Source organism: Mandrillus leucophaeus, unplaced genomic scaffold (assembly GCF_000951045.1).
Source record: "Mandrillus leucophaeus isolate KB7577 unplaced genomic scaffold, Mleu.le_1.0 Scaffold693, whole genome shotgun sequence".
In the NCBI taxonomy this organism is placed as follows: Eukaryota; Metazoa; Chordata; class Mammalia; order Primates; family Cercopithecidae; genus Mandrillus; species Mandrillus leucophaeus.
The window spans coordinates 633,316-649,566 of NW_012107508.1; the positions used below are offsets into that span (position 1 = coordinate 633,316).

The window sequence follows — 16,251 nt, forward strand, 5'->3', positions numbered from 1 at the left end:
AGTGGGACGATGGAGCAGTTACCTGAACAGATAGGTGTACCTTTGTGACTGGATCCCTAGGCCTCAGAGCCCAGAGTCCACTTCAAGTTCCTCCTTCAGGGGCCTTCAGGACTGTTAGGGTGAGATGTGGGCTGGTATGGAAGAAGGGGCTATTAAGGTTCTAAGTGGTTGCAGTGAGCTGAGATCACGCCATTGCACTCCAGACTGCTCAACAGAGCGAGACTCCGTCTCAAAAAAAAAAGAAAGAAAGAATAAGCAAAAGAAAGAAAGAAGGAAAACGAATGATCCTCTCACACCTAGAACATTAAAAGAAAAATATCTCCTTTCCTTTTTGGTGTGGAATTGGCAAATGTTTTGCATTGGATAAAGATGAAATTTAAATGAAACTATATAGAAGAAAACAAAGGCAACTGATGTTTATTTTAATCAGTTTGGTTCAAAGTGACTTGCTGAAAATCCTTTGGTTAAAAGGGGAATTATAATTAAGTGATTATGTTAGGTGAACAATGGAGAATCTCTGGAATTCCAACATCTTTACCTCGGAGTCTCTGTGCACAAAGGTGGGGGAGTCTACAGCAAGACAAGGGCTCAAACCTGGCTCTTAAATGCTTACTTAAAACCTTATTTTTGTACAGTGTTCAGCCTACAGGGCCCCAAGGAAATGAGAAAAATCATGGCAAGTTTGAGAAACTGCTGTGGTGATTTTATGTAGCTGTGAGGGAAGGGATGTTGACAAGACTGAAGGACTGGGCTTCTATAGGCGCTGGAATGCCTTCATGTAGGGGAAGAGGGGATCTTGAAGGGTTAATTTAAGAAGAGAAATGACATGATTAGATTTCTGTCTTAAAAAGACCAATGCAGCAACAATTTGGAAGGTAGATGGTATAGGTAGGGAAGTTAGTTAGGAGGCTAAGGTAGTGAGTGGCCCAGGCAAGAGATAATGGGGGTCGGTACAGGACAGTGGGATGAAAGAAGTGGGAGCAAATTGGAGCTTTTGGAAAGAGATCTGATGGAACTTCAGGAGCAGCTGGGTGTGGGGGTGAGGGGAAGGTGAGGGTCTCTTAGCGCCAGTGGCCAGAAGGAAGAGCAGATGTGTGGGCAAGCTGGCAAGTTAACTTGTGATTATGTTGTCTATGAGGTTCCTGTAGAAAGGGCAGGCAGAGATGTTCACTGGGCATTTAGACCTATAGGCCTGGTGCTGTGGAGGAAGACCTGGGAGAGACATGGAGATTTGGAGTCATCATGGTTTGGGAAGCAGAGGGCACTGCTGAGTCACTGGGAAAGAGTGGGGGAAGAAGACCAGGAACAGATGCTGAATAACACCAACACGTAGGGGATACAGAAGAAAAGAGGCCCTGAAGAGGTTTAAGAAGTAGGAGGAAAGGCAGGAGTGATATAGTCACAGGAGCTGTATCAGTTAGAGATGAGTTTCAGGGGCATATCCTAGAAAACCCAAATAACAGCAGATTACACAAGACAGAGGTTTGTTTTTCTTATGTAACAGGGTGTGGAAATAAGCACTTGCCAGCATTAGTTCAGCAGCTGCAGGATAACGGGATCTGCATCTTTATAATTCTAGCCTTTTCCATGTGTTGCAAGATGGCTGCTGTAGCCCCAGCCATCAGGGCCCTGTTCCAGAGAGGAGAAAGGAGGAAGGAAGGGTCAGGAGGAAATGGACATGCATGCAGCAGTTGAGTGTGGCCCCCTTGAGGAGCTTTCCTTGAAGCTCCATCCAACAAGCTTTCACTTAGATATCACTGGCTGAGACTGTGATCTGGCCACTTCTTAGCTGCAGGGGAAGCTGATAAACGACATTCGTGAAATTTTTTGGTTAAAAAGGGAATTACAATTAAGCGATTATAATTACTGAATTATATCTGGGCTGAGTAGAAGATCACCCGGCTCATGTCCAGGCCGTGTGTGCCTATGTTGTAGATGTGGAACTTGGGGCAGGGGTGAAGGAGGGGGTTCTAGTTAGTAAGGATGAAGAAAGGCTGGATATTGAGCAGGTAACTAGCAGCCTCTGCCATAGGAGCCAAAGAAGAGGATTTCAGGGAGGAGGGTGTGGTCAAAGTATCAAGTGCTGCAAAGAGGTAACGCCACCTGTGGGATTTGGCAGTTAGGAAATCAGTGTCAGGGAATGGTGAGGTCTCAACGCAGACTGTGGAGGTTGGATTGATCTTGAAGTAGGTAATGAGACTCTGGAAAGAGGAGACTGGTCCCTAGATGGGGACACAGTGGCGAAATGGAGTTTTGAGATGGGGAGGGCAGAGCAGGTTTAGATGGTGAGGCAAAAGCCAGCAGAGAAGGTGTTGATCCTGTGGGAAGGAAAGATAGTAGACAATGGCAGAGAATAGGGAGGAGCTGAAGTAACACTGTGTCCTCCGTGGGCGGGAAAGAGGAGCAGGCCAGGGAGGTAACAGAATGTTTGCCTCCTTGGGACATTCCTATGAACACAGGAACGCGGTGAATCATGGATCCATGTCCGCTGAGGCTGGAGAAAACTGAAGTGCAGCACTTCACAGTTTGGCATTTGTGTTGTCCATTGTGCCGAGCAGGAGCATTCCTTCTGAGTCGCCCGTGGACATGTATCACACTAACTGTTGCTATATCTCGACCTCGCTGGAGGCTTAGGGGACACATAGAGCTTTGGCTCACTCCAGTCTCCCTTCTCAGCTCCTCAGGCTCTGTTCATGGGCCATGGCCATTTGGAAGGACAGCTTCTTCTGTGGCTCCCGGGTGCAGCTCTCTGGCTCGTCTGGAACTTGCAGGAAGCTTTCTGTGCCTCCCCAGCACTGTCCACTACCAGGAATGTATTTAGTAGAGAGGTTCACTGCCTACAGACCTTTGGCCCTTTTACCTCTGTGTCCCTCTCTGTCCACACTTCAGGGTTTAGGCCACTTGCCTCATCCAAGAAGTTTTATGCCCCAGTTTCCGGGCCTGCCACGGAAGCCCAGGGGACCATCAGGAAGGGTGAGGGGAGAGAGATGGAGAGTAAGATTGGAAGTCATAAAAAACAAAGAGAGGAGAAAGGAAGGCCTCCTTCCTTCACTGTTTACCCTTCTACACAGCTAAGTAAACCCCCTTAGTTTCCTATTTATTGCAGCTCCCACACATATAATTGGGCTCACAAGTAGATTGTAAGGTCATTATATTCACAACATTTCACAGAAAGAAAAGACAGATAACATAGTTACAGGGCTTCTGTAACACATTCAGTTGTGATGTCAAGATACTATGTTACAGAATTACTGTGAACATTAACTCTGTGGTTTGAATGAGTCCTCAAAATTTGATGTGTTGGAAACTTAATCTCCAGTGTGGCAGTATTGGAGAGGTGGGGCCTTAAGAGGTGAGTGGATCATGAGGGCTCTGCCGTTGTGAATAGATGAATGGATTAACGGGTTATCACAGGACTGGAATTGGTAGCTTTATAAGAAGAGAAAGAAAGACCTGAGCTAGCACATCAGCACCCTCAGCCCCACACGAGGCCCTGAGCCATCTCAGTACTCCTCAGAGTTCCCACCAGCAAGAAGGCTCTCACCCTCTCACCAGACATGGCCCCTCAACCTTCCTTTCCTTTTAAAATACTTTTCTTATAAAATACTCAGTCTCAGATACTCTGTTGTAAGTAACAGAAAACAGGTTTAAGACCGAAGAGGTAACAAGGAAAAATCACCCTGATGATGGAGGTTGAACTCTGATTGAGTCTGAGCGGTTCTTCCCAAAAAGTTAAGGCATTGTGGCTTTGGAAATTTGGCTAGTTTCTTCTCATTCAGAGACTCATTTAGTCTTGTATAAGTTGGGATTTCTTTCTGCTAAATATAGCAGAATACCAGATTTTGGTATAGATTTGGCAGTTCAGCAATCTCACGGACAAGACCTCTGTTAAAAATCTCCTGGCTTGGGCTGGGTGTGGTGGCTCAGGCCTGTAATCCAGCATTTTGGGCCCAGGAGGACAAGACCAGTCCATAGTGAGAACTCCATCTCTTAAAAAAGAATTTTTTTGTTTGTTTGTTTGTTTTAGGCTGGGCGTGGTGGCTCACGCTTGTAATCCCAGCATTTTGGGAGGCCAAGGCAGGTGGATCCGCTGAGGTCAGGAGTTCGAGACCAGCCTGGCCAACATATTGAAACCCTGTCTCTACTAAAAATGCAAAAATTAGCCGGGCATGGTGGTGGGCACCTGTAATCCCAGCTACTTGGGAGGCTGAGGTGGGAGAATCATTTGAACGCAGGAGGTGGAGGTTCAGTGAGTTAAGATCACACCACTGCACTCCAGCCTGGAAGAAAGAGAAAGGGTCTGTCTCAAAAAAAAATTTTTTTTGTTTTAAACTTACCCAGGTGTGGTGATGCATGCCCGTGGTCCCAGCTATTTGGGAGGCCAAGGTGGGAGGATTGCTTGAGCTCAGGAGTTCAAGGCTTCAGTGAGCTATGATCATGCCACTGCACTCCAGCCTGGGTGACAGGATGATACCCTGTCTCAAAAAAAAAAAAAGAAAAAAAAAAATCTCTTGGCCTTTTCCTCCTTGTCACAAGTGGCTGTTGCAACTCCAAACATTGAGTCTGCATTCCAGGAGAAGAGATAAGAGGAGAAAAGAACAATATCCACAGATATCTGCTTATAGCCCATTAGCCAGGACCATGTCACATGTTCACCTCTAGCAGCAAAGGAGGCTGAAAAATAGAGTATTTCATTTTCCAGTCTCTGTTTTGGGGGATGTTAAAGGAGAGGAGGCGTGAGATTAGGTGCTGGGTAAGCTGAGAGCATCTGCCATACCAGGCCCCAGGAAAAAAATATTGATGAGGATTAGGAAATCAAATTCAGTTTCATTACTTGCACAGACATTGGGACTAGAGAATGATTGTGCCAATGGTGTGGTAGACAGAATTCTAAGATGGCCCCCTATCAATGACCCTTGCTTGCCCTTGTATAATCCTCTCCCCTTGAGTGTAGACAAGACCCGTGAGTATGATGAGATATCATTGCCATGGTTGTGTTATGTTACAGGGCAAAAGGGACTTCACAGTTTTAATTACAGTTACTAGTGGCAGGGCGAGTTGGCTCACGCCTGTAATCCCAGCACTTTGGGAGGCCGAGGCAGGCGGATCACGATGTCAGGAGATCAAGACCATCCTGGCTAACGTGGTGAAACCTGGTCTCCACTAAAAATACAAAAAAATTAGCTGGGCGTGGTGGCGGGCGCCTGTAGTCCCAGCTACTTGGGAAGCTGAGGCAGGAGAATCACTTGAACCCATGAGGCAGAGGTTGCAGTGAGCCAAGATCACGCCACTGCCCTCCAGCCAGGGTGACAGAGTGAGACGCTCAGAAAAAAAAGAAAAGATTATTAGTTAGTTGACTTTGAGTTCATCAAAAGGGAAATTATCCAGGTGGGCCTGACCTCATCACACCAGTCCTTTCAATATGGGTATAGAGGCTAGAGACAGCAGAAGTTAGAACTGTAAAGCACAGAGGGCCTCCGTGCACCCGGCTGGCTTTGAAGATGGAGGAGCAAGGTATGCAGGTGGACTGCAGGCACTCAGAGCTGCCTCTCCCTGACAGCCAGCAAGGAAACAGCAAGGAAACAATTCTGCCATCACCATGTACGCTTGGAAGAGGACCATGGGCTGCAGATCAGAATGTAGCCTGACCAACATCTCCATTTTATTAGCCTTGTGAGATCCTGACCAAAGAGCCCTGCCTTGCTGTGCCAGAACTTCTGACCTATGGAACTGAAAGCTAATAAATGAACTGTTTTAAGCTACTAAATTTGTGGTAATTTGTTACACATCAGTAGAAAACTTATACAAATAGTTAATAAAGGAAGGTAGCCAGGGAAATATTGTCGGGTAGCATCAAAATTAATGGAGAAGGGCCGGGCACTGTGGCTGATGCCTATAATCCCAGCACTTTGGGAGGCTGAGGCGGGTGGATCACCTGAGGTCAGGAGCTCAAGACCAGCCTGGTCAACATGATGAAACCCCATCTCTACTAAAAATACAAAAATTAGCCAGCTATGATGGCAGGCGCCTGTAATCCCACCTACTCGGGTGGCTGAGGCAGGAGAATTGCTTTAACCTGGGAGGCAGATGTTGCAGTAAGCTGAAATTGTTCCACTGCACTCCAGCCTAGGCAACAGAGTCAGACTCTGCCTCAAAAAAAAAAAAAAAAAAAAAAAAATTAATGGAGAAGATATCCAGGTGCTGGACATTGTTGGAGGGATAATGTATTCCTTTCTCACAGGGATCAGAATACCTACCACAAGTCAGGTGCTGTGACTCACACCTGTAATTCTAACACTTTGGGAGGCAAAGGTGGGAGGATGACTTGAGGCCAAGAGTTTGAGACCAGTCAAAGCAACATAGCAAGACCCTGTCTCTTAAAAAAAAAAAAAAAAAATTACCTGGGCATGATGGTATGCACCTGTAATCCCAGCTACTCAGGAGGCTGAGGCAGGAGGATTGCTTGAGCCTGGGAGTTTGAGGCTGCAGGCAGCCGTGATCACACCACTGCACTCCAGCCTGAGTGATGGAGCAAGACCTTGTCTCTAAAAACAAAACAAAACAAAACAAAACAAAAAATAATGCCTACTGCTTATTTTAATAGAACTGGAGGCTGTAATTGAATTTAGAACTCTAGACATGATTCTTCCAAGTGGGTAGCTCTTCCCTGGGTATGAGCTGTGCCTCCCTGGGGGACACAGGTCCTTTCTCACCACTGAAGGACAGTCGGTGAAGTACTTTGATGTTGTTCTACAGGCAGCAGGGAGCCATTGAAGGTTTGTGAACAAGAAAGTGCCAGGACCAAAGGAAGATGATTCTGACACTATTTAAAATGAAAGAGAAAGAGACTAGGGCTGGGGAGAAACGGGAACCTGCAAAGAGCTACTATAAAAATCCGCACATGAGGTAATGCGGGCCTGAGGCTGGATCCTGGGCTCTAAACAGAGCTCAGTCCCCTGGCCTCTTACCTGGGCTCCATCAAGATCCAGACCTTTACATGCTTCTCTTAAAATGGATCTGTCCTCAGTGGAGGGCTAGGGGACACAGAACTGCTCCTAGAACACAGTGACTTCTGCCCTGTGGGGTCTCCTGGAAGCTGATAGCTGGGTAGTGACTCCAGGAGGTGCTTCAAGGGTAGAAAGGAGCAGGTTTGAGAAAGACTGAGGCAGACATGTGAGGAAAGGCGGGGGCTGAAGAGCATTGACCCGAGGCTGAAACCTGAGTTCTTGTCCCAGCTTCATCACTCATTCACCATGTCTGCCCTCTCAAGCGGGCCTTAAGACGTCTCTGCAATTGCTACCACTTTTGAGTCTATGAGATAGTCTTTGAATTATCTGGAGGAGAGAAGTTTGCTGGTTTGAGAGTTTCATTCTGTTGCCCAGGCTGGAGTGCAGTGGCGTGATCTCAGCTCACTGAAACATCCACCTCTCAGGTTCAAGCACTACCATGCCCGGCTGAGGTTCAAGCGCCACCACACCTGGCTAATTTTTATATTTTTAGTAGAGATGGGATTTCACCATGTTGGCCAAGCTAGTCTTGAACTCCTGGCCTCATGTGATCCACTTGCCTCAGTTTCCCAAAGTACTGGGATTGCAAGTGTGGGCCACTGCACCTGGCCTAAGAGGAAAGAAATTTTAAACTCAAAAGATTAACAGATAGAGTAGGTTACTGTGATTTACTGGACTATCAATCAGAGTTCTCATGGGACAGAACTATGTTACTTAAGAGAAATGAAATTAACGGTTTACATAACCAAGAAGCCCTGGCCTGATCCAGGTGTCTGAGCAGGGTCCCTGGGAGTCCCTGTCTGTTTCCCAGCTTCGCTCTTCTCTGTGTTGCCTTCACTGTCAGGCAGGTACTCCCTGCACGGGAGCCCCAGACGCTTCATACACTTCCTACCAACTGAGCGACTCCCACAGCGGGAAAACGTTTCTTTATGAATAGTTCCTTCACAGTTCCCAGAGAGGGCGCTCACTGGACAAGTCGGGTCACATGTCCAACCACAACCAATCCCATTGGCCGAGACTAGATCACTGCCTGTCCTAGGAGCCAGAGGAGGGTCTGTCCCACTTAAATCTCCTGGATCAAGAGCAGAAGAATGTGTTCTCCACAGGAAAATCGCAATGCAATAAATGGGGACTGGATGCCAAATGGGCAAAAAAAACAAAAACAAAAACAAAACAGTGGAGGCCCCTAATAACTGCTGTTACCTAAATGGTTTGAAAAGTTTAGAACCTTTCTGACCCCTTAATCGCGGGATGATGGGACCTGAGAGTTCCAAGTAAGTAACTCTTTTCTACATATGAGCTGCGCCTCTTGGAACCCTTTACAAAAAGATTCTGAGTGAGGTACTGTTCTTAGCTCCATTGTACAATTGGGAAATTGAAACCCAAAGTCACAGTACTAGTATGTGATATGATTTCAGGCACATCAGATTTAAAAGCGCTCATAGTTTTGACTCCACCTTATTGAGTTCATGCACATGGCAACACATAGCCTTATGTTTTTTTGTTTGAGACAAAGTCTCGCTTTGTAGGCCAGGCCGGAGTACAGTGGCACAATCTCAGCTCACTGCAAACTTCATCTCCCAGGTTCGAGCGATTCTCCTGCCTCAGCCTACCCAGTAGCTGGGATTACAAGCCCGTGCTACCATGCCCAGCTGATTTTTTGTATTTGTAGTAGAGATGGGGTTTCACCGAGTTAGCCAGGATGGTCTTCATCTTCTGACCTCATGATCCGCATGCCTCAGCCTCCCAAAGTGCTGGGATTACAGGCGTGAGCCACCACGCCCGGCCAGCATTATGGTTTTTAATGCTATAAAAGGCTTTTCACTTGGTAAGACTCAGACAGAATAACTGCATGTGATGACATTAGCGTATCTTCCCAGTCTGGTCTGATATGGACACCAACCACAAGCCTAACTGAACCTCTGAGAAAGGAAGACTTCAGAAAAGGATCAGCCCAGCCTGACCTACACAGGGAATGATGGCCATTAATATTTCAGAGCCAGCTTCTTACCCATAGGTGTAGTACAATTAAACATGTCTACGTGCACTTTTTTTTTTTTTTTTTTTGAGATGGAGTCTTGCTCTGTTGCCTAGGCTGGAGTGCCATGGTGCGATCTCAGCTCACTGCGACCTCTGCCTCCAGGGTTCAAGCGATTCTCATGCCTCAGCCTCCTGAGTAGCTGTCATTACAGGCACCTACCACCACACTCCACTAATTTGTGTATTTTTAGTAGAGTTGAGTTTTCACCATGTTGGCCAGGCTGGTCTGGAACTCCTTACCTCAGGTGATCTGCCCACCTCGGCCTCTCAAAGTGCTGGGATTAAAGGTGTGAGCCACCGCACCCAGTCAACATGCACTTTTAATAAACGTGATAAGCACTTCTGCCTGTGCTCAGTTGACATCTACATGCACACAGTGAAACTAGTTTGTATCATTGTTAAATATTCCAGGTAAATATAATAGGAATATTGGGGAGCGAGGATCATGCTTGCACTTTTTAAATTCAGAATTCTATTTGGTGAGCAGTGACCTTCAGGTGTTATGCAACATGAGTCTTTAAAATTTGCTATTTTGTTAGGAATGGGAATGAGGTTACAATAGTGACCCAGAAGCTTGTTACATGTTTAGATACCTGGTCCTGCCTTGAAGTCTCTGACCAACTCCTCACATTCAGAGGGATAATGGGAGACAGAGGTTTGGTATTATATTTATTTTGAAGCATCTATTGTACCAAATACAATGCTAGAGACATACTGGAAAGGTGATTTTTAAAAGACCTCTGAACATGTTTTCTTGGAAGCTAATGCCTCCTTACGTCACAACCATTTTTCTTTAAGTGCTCACTTCTGAGATCTAGCTTAAGAAAGCCACATAGGAGAGGCATTCTGGTCACATGAGGCATGAAGTCATGATCACACTTTGGCCTGACCAAAATGATTACCACGGGCATTGACCAAATTTAATTCCTACTAACTTTTGACCCCTACAGAAATTTGAAATCTATTCTTAAATTATTTACCACTACCAAGGGCATTCAAAAATATTCATTACAGTCTGTAATTACTTTTAACATTCCTTCATCCAAAAGTCATGCCTTTATTCATTCATTCACTCACTCACTTGTTTATTCCACTTATATATATCAAGTGTTTCCCACACGCCAGGACTGTTCTAAGTATGAGGGATAGCAGGGCGCAGTGGCTCATGCATGTAATCCCAGCACTTTGGGAGGCCAAGGTGGGCAGATCACTTGAGGTCAGGAGTTTGAGACCAGGCTGGCCAACATGGCAAAAACCTGTATCTACTAAAAATACAAAAATTAGCTGGGTATGGTGGCACATGCCTGTAATCCCAGCTACTTGGGAGGCTGAGGTAGGAGAATCGCTTGAACCCGGAAGGTGGAGGTGTAGTGAGCCAAGATCACACCATTGCACTCCAGCCTGGGAGACAGAGCGAGACTCCATCAAAAAAAAAAAAAAAAAAAAATTGAGACCTAGAAGGAAGAGCAGAAAATGGACATGATTCCTGCCTTCATGGAACTTATAGTCTAGTGGGGGAGATAGAACTTAATAAGCATTTAGACAGGGCATGGTGGCTTATGCCTGTAATCCCAGCACTTTGGGAGGCCAAAGCGGACAGATCACTTGAGGTCAGGAGTTCAAGACCAGCCTAGCCAACCTGGTGAAACTCTGTCTCTACTAAAAATACAAAAAATTAGCCAAGCATTGTAGCACACAACTGTAGTCTACTTGGGAGGCTGAGGCAGGAGAATCGCTTGGACCCAAGAGACAGAGGTTGCAGTGAGTGGAGATCATGCCACTGCACTCCAGCCTGGGCAACAGAGCAAGATTTTGTCTCAGAAAAAAAAAAAAAAGAACTTAATCATTCAAATAAATATTAAATATCACTTATGATAAACACTGGGAAGACATGGTACATGGGGCTCTCCAAGGAGGATTTGACTTAATATGTGAAAATCAAAAAGTAAACCATATGGGAAATTCAACTTACATGATACTAGAAGGAAAAGAATTCACTCAGCAAAGAGGTTCCGGTGGTGTCTCAGATTGGGCTCCCTGGAAACAGACTCTGAGACAGATTTACACGTGGAAGATATTGGGGAGCAGTGATACTGTGAAATATGTATTTGGTCTTCATCCCATTTTCTGGCATCCAATTCCTAAAGTCCTTGGAATCTTCGAAGCGAAACGCATCTTTTTGTATATTAATGAGTTGACTGATGGCTGGCAGCCCGTAGGAAGCTGCAGGATGGAGACTGGTCACCAGAAAAGCCAAGGCAGGATTAGAGGGTTAGGACTTTCAGCCTATCCCCCAATGGCCGGTGATTTTATCAATCATGCCTATGTAACTAAGCCTCCATAAAAACCCAAAAGGGCAGGGTTCAGAGAGCTTCCTGATAGCCAAACACGTGGAGGCTTCCAGGAAGATGAACAAGAACGCATCCACGTGCTGGGAGTGTGGCTCACCCCAGCTCCATGGGGACAGAAGCTCCTGAACTTGGGACCCTTCCAGACTTGGTCCTGTATGACTCTTCATTTGGCTGCTTATTTGTGTCCTTTAAAATATCCCTTGTAATAAACCAGAAAACATACGTGTTTCCCCGTTCTCTGAGCTGCCGTGGCAAATTAATTGAACCCAAAGAGAGGTTTGTGGGAACCTCAATTTATAACTGGTGGGTCAGAAGTTTTGGACGCCTGGACTTGCCACTGGCATTCAAAGTCTGGGGGCAGCCTTGGGGACTGAGCCCTCACCCTGTGTGACCTGGCACTATCTCCAGGAGATAGTGTCATAATGGATTTGAATTAGGGGACATCCAGCTGGCATCTGCTGCAGAATGGATTGCTGACTGGTCTGTGTTTTGAGAGTATTGTGGGAGAAACTGAGTTTGTTTCTTCTACTCAGGAGTGCTCTCCTGAGACGCAGCCAAGAGGAAGGCAGGACTGGGCAGAGAGAGCCTCACCTCCAATGCGGCAGGCGGGGGGACTAAGACCTCAGCCATCCTTCAGGGAACTCTGGAGTTGGGATGACTCTTCTGAGTTGTCCCAAATTGAGGTGGGGCCAGGCTTGTGTATCCCTAAGGATGCAGTCAGTGACTGTGAGCAGCTGCTGGAAAGGGGCAGAAGCCTGGGATGCTGTCCCGCCTGCAGAGGGCAGTTCCCAGGGAGGGGTGCAGCTGTGAGCCATCATCAAGCAGTAGCCCCAGTCAGGTATGGCTACATAAATTTGGGGGCTCACTGTGAAATAAAAATATAGGGCCTCTTCTTCAAATATCAGGAAGAAGTCTCCTTCCATGCTCTATTTTTCAACCAGCCATGGGGTTTGGATCTGGATACTCAAGGAGTGAGTGGAGACACTCACAGGCACCGAGGGCTCCATCCCATGCCTGGACCTGAGAAAGCATGTGCCTGACCCCAGCCCTCCCTGCTCCTGAGTCCAGGCCCCTACCAGGCAGAAAGTGGCAATAGTCACTGGGTGAGGGTGGGGGTAGAAGTGGGAGGTGGGGAAGTAAACAGCCATGAAGCCATCCCTGGGAGGCGAGCAGGTGGCAGGAGGGGGACTGTGTGAGCTGAGGCTCCAAGTACGGCTCCATCAGCTTATTGGACTTCACTTAAAAGACACAAATTCAAAGATGAATGATTACAAACAGCATTAAACCCCAGTACAAGTATACCTCTGAGCACAGGACCCTGTCCAAGGGCGCTGGAAACTGGCCTGACCCCAGCAGCTGGAGGGTGGGGGCCAAGAACCTGAAGAGGGGATTGGACCCAAGTACCACCGTAGCCCCCACAGGTGGGGAAGAGCATTTAAGGCCATGGGAATAGTCTGGGCAAGTACCCGTTGCTTTAGGGGAAATGAAAAGGAAGCCAAGAAATGAAAAGCACATTGTCAGAGGAAATGTGGTTCAAATGAAGATGGAGAGGGGACAGGGGCCAGACGGAACCAGGCATTACGGGCCATGTAAAGGACTTTGGGTGATGGTCTCTAAGCACTGGAAAAGCTGTGGCAGGGTTTCATGAAGGGGACATGTCTCAAATTTTGTTTTGAAAAGATTACCGCGGTGAAGTGAAAAACAGATTCGAGGAGATTCAGGTAGTTTGTGGTCTTTGTCATCCAATAAGAGGTGATGAGGCTCAGACAACAGAGGGAGTAGTAGAGACAGAACGCAGTGGATGAATCGGGGCGATATAATATTTCAGAGTGAATAGGCCTCAGTGATGGTTTGGATACGGGGTTAAGGGAGATGGGGTGTCAAGAATGATTTGTTAGATAATGCTATGTCACAAGCACAGACTTAGACCCTGAGTACTAAACAGGGAACCAGGCAAACAAAGACCCTGAATACTAAACAGGGAACCAGGCAAACAAATGCCTGCCTTCATGAAGTTCCAGGAGAGGAAAGGGACGGACGAGGACATGGGCAGTGATAATACAGTATGATCACGGTTGTCCAAGCTGGGTACCTAGGAAGGGCACCCAACCCAACATGAGGACCTGGAGTCACAGGCTCAGGAAGGGCTTCCAAGAGGAAGGGACAACCAAGCTAAGACTTAAAAGGCATGAAGCTAGACAGGTAAAGAGGAAGGAGCATGGGATAGGTAAAGGGATCAGCAGAGCTCAATAGTCTTCAATGGGGGGTGATTTTGCCAGACTTCCTGGGGATATTTGGCAATGTCTGGAGACAGTTTTGGTTGTCATGACTGGGGAAGACCTACCAGGATCTAGTGGGTAGAGGCCAGGGATACTGCCAAACATCTTACAATGAATAGCACAGCCCCGACACAAACCATATTCAGCCCACAACCTCCACAGTGCCACAGTCGAAAACCCCTGGCATAAAGTCCTCTCAGCACGAGGCCTGGGGCTCAGTCACAGAACAGAGTGGCTTTGCAGCTGGCTGGAGTGTGGAGTCATGAGGTGGGAGGGGCAACAAATGATACAACTAGAGAGTTTAGCAGACACCAGGCCCTAGGGGCTGGAGGAGTTGGACAAGGGGAGTTTGAACCTGTTGGCAAGGGTGCTGGGGAAGCAATGAAAGGTTTTCAGCAGGGAAGTGACCAAATCAACCTTGGAGCCAGGGGTGGTGGCTCATGCCTGTAATCCCAGCATTCTGGGAGGCCAAGGCACAAGGATCACTTGAGCCCAGCAGATGGAGACTAGCCTGGGCAACACAGTGAGACTCTGCTCTATATTAAAAAAAAAAAAATAGCCTTGGAATTACAATCAAAGAGAAGGAGTTAGAATGAGCATAGAAAGGCTGGGAGGGAAGCAGAGTACTCAGGGAACTGTGGGCTTGCACATTGTCTAATGGAGTCACAGGAGTAAGGAGAGGCTGGGCCAGGGGGTCTGCAGGATGCGGCAGGAGGGGGCTGTCATCTGAGATGATACAGTTCAGGGACCTAATGGTTGCTGCATCATCTAATCTAATATAGACACATGTTAGAAGCTCAGAGCATTCATTTAGATCATGCGCAGCTGATGAAATATGGTCCTGCAGGTCAAGGAGATAGGAGCTTGAGCGTTTGAATCCTGGTTCTGCCATTTACTCTGGCTGCTGTGTACAGATGTGCAGGCTGACCCCCTGCATGGGAGAGTGGGGGCTGACGTCACACTGGAGGCTGGTTTGCTCCATGCACCAAGACATTTGGAGTGCCTTCTAATTGGCACAAACGTGCCGCATGGGCTGGCCACAGCCATGCACATGACCTTAGGCAAGTCAGACTGCTTCTCTGAGCCTGCTGAATACTGGCTGCCTTTAGCGTCGATGAGAAGATTAAGAAACAAGGTAGATGAATGCCTAGCCGAGGGTCAGCCACTTGGTAGGCACTCAAGAAATGATTGTACAAGAAGCGCCAGACCTTCAGTCACAATCCCCACTGTTGCAACTGTTTCTGCCTCACCTGACAGGCACTACAGTTGCTCAGGTGACCTCTGCAGCTGTGCTTTGTCCTCTGTAAGGCACAGGGAGCCTGCAGGACCCCAAGGCTGCAGCAGTGGGCAGTGGGGGAGCAGCTTGCATCTGGGTTGAGTCAAGCAGACACTCACAGTTGTCTTGCTTCCTCACAGCTGTGTGAGGTTTCATTTGTGGTTTTCTTCTGAGCATCTTAGAGGCACCGTGGAAAGTGTGCCTCAGCCTGCTGCCAGAGAGATTCACAGCACAAGAAACCACCGAAGAACATGCTCAAGTGAAAAATGGGAACTATTGATCTCTGACCATGTGCCATACCCTGCCTTTCGGTCTGGTGGAGTCTTGTGTAGCTGTCCTGCCTGAGACAACCAGAACCCAGGCATGGTAACAACACCCGCTAGTATCTACTGTGGTAGCAGGCCTGCTGTGCGCCAGGTTTTGGGACGACACCCAATCTGTTTTACCGTTTTAATCTTCATCGCAGTCCCATAAGGCAAGAACTGTTGAGGCTCAGAGGGGTTGAGTAAGTGGCTGTGGGTGACCAGCTTATAACTGGTAGAGCTGGGATCTGAACCACAGCAAACCAACATTTCACCCCAGACTCTATCCCTGCAAAAAGCGTTATAGCGAGGACCCCTCTTTTGGGTTCCCTGTGTGGGCTCTCTGAAATGGGTGTCCTTCCAGGGGTGTCAGGAAGAGCAGGAAGCCGCCTCTGATGGGATGCGCCCTCCCCGCCCAGGAAGTGGCGGCAGAAAGCGAGCCCAGCGAAGCCAGGGGCAGGAGCGGCCTCCGCGCGACACTGCTGCGCTCTTGATTCTGCGGCCTGGGGCCGAGCACGCGGGGCGGGCGGAGCCTCGAGCTAAGTCCCCTGGGGTCCCAGAGCCGCATTCCTCCGAGGTCTGCAAAGGCCACTGCTTAAAGGCGCAGAGGAGCAGCTGGGAACGAGAACAAAGCGGCCAGGCCCCCCTCGGAGGAAGGAAGGAGCGAGCCCCAGGAAACAGCTGATAGCGCTAAGCTCAGCTTGTTTTTTTCCTCTGCTCAACAGTTCTCCTGCCACGGCAAACAAAAGATGTACATTCTGATTCCCTCTTCTGTTTGGATTGTGCTGTCGACTGGATCTGGTTTGTGATGAGCTGGGGGAAGAGGCATCCGCGGGCGGTTTCTGGCTCGGCGTGGCAGTGTGCTTGGCCGCGCCGGATCGCGGAGCTTCCTCTCCCGCTCCTTTTTCCCCGCCTGCGTCGCTAATCCAGCCTGGCCCGGCCTGGCCCGGCCACCCCAAGGGCCGACACGGCCATTTCTTTTGATAGTGGAATTGA

At 47.9% G+C, this 16,251-nt stretch overlaps 1 protein-coding gene across 1 annotated transcript in view; it reads left to right on the top strand.

The window, feature by feature from the left end:
* GRK7 (G protein-coupled receptor kinase 7) overlaps positions 1-16,251 on the top strand; it is a 40,371-nt gene that overhangs the window by 3,387 nt on the left and 20,733 nt on the right. The window lies entirely within an intron of this gene.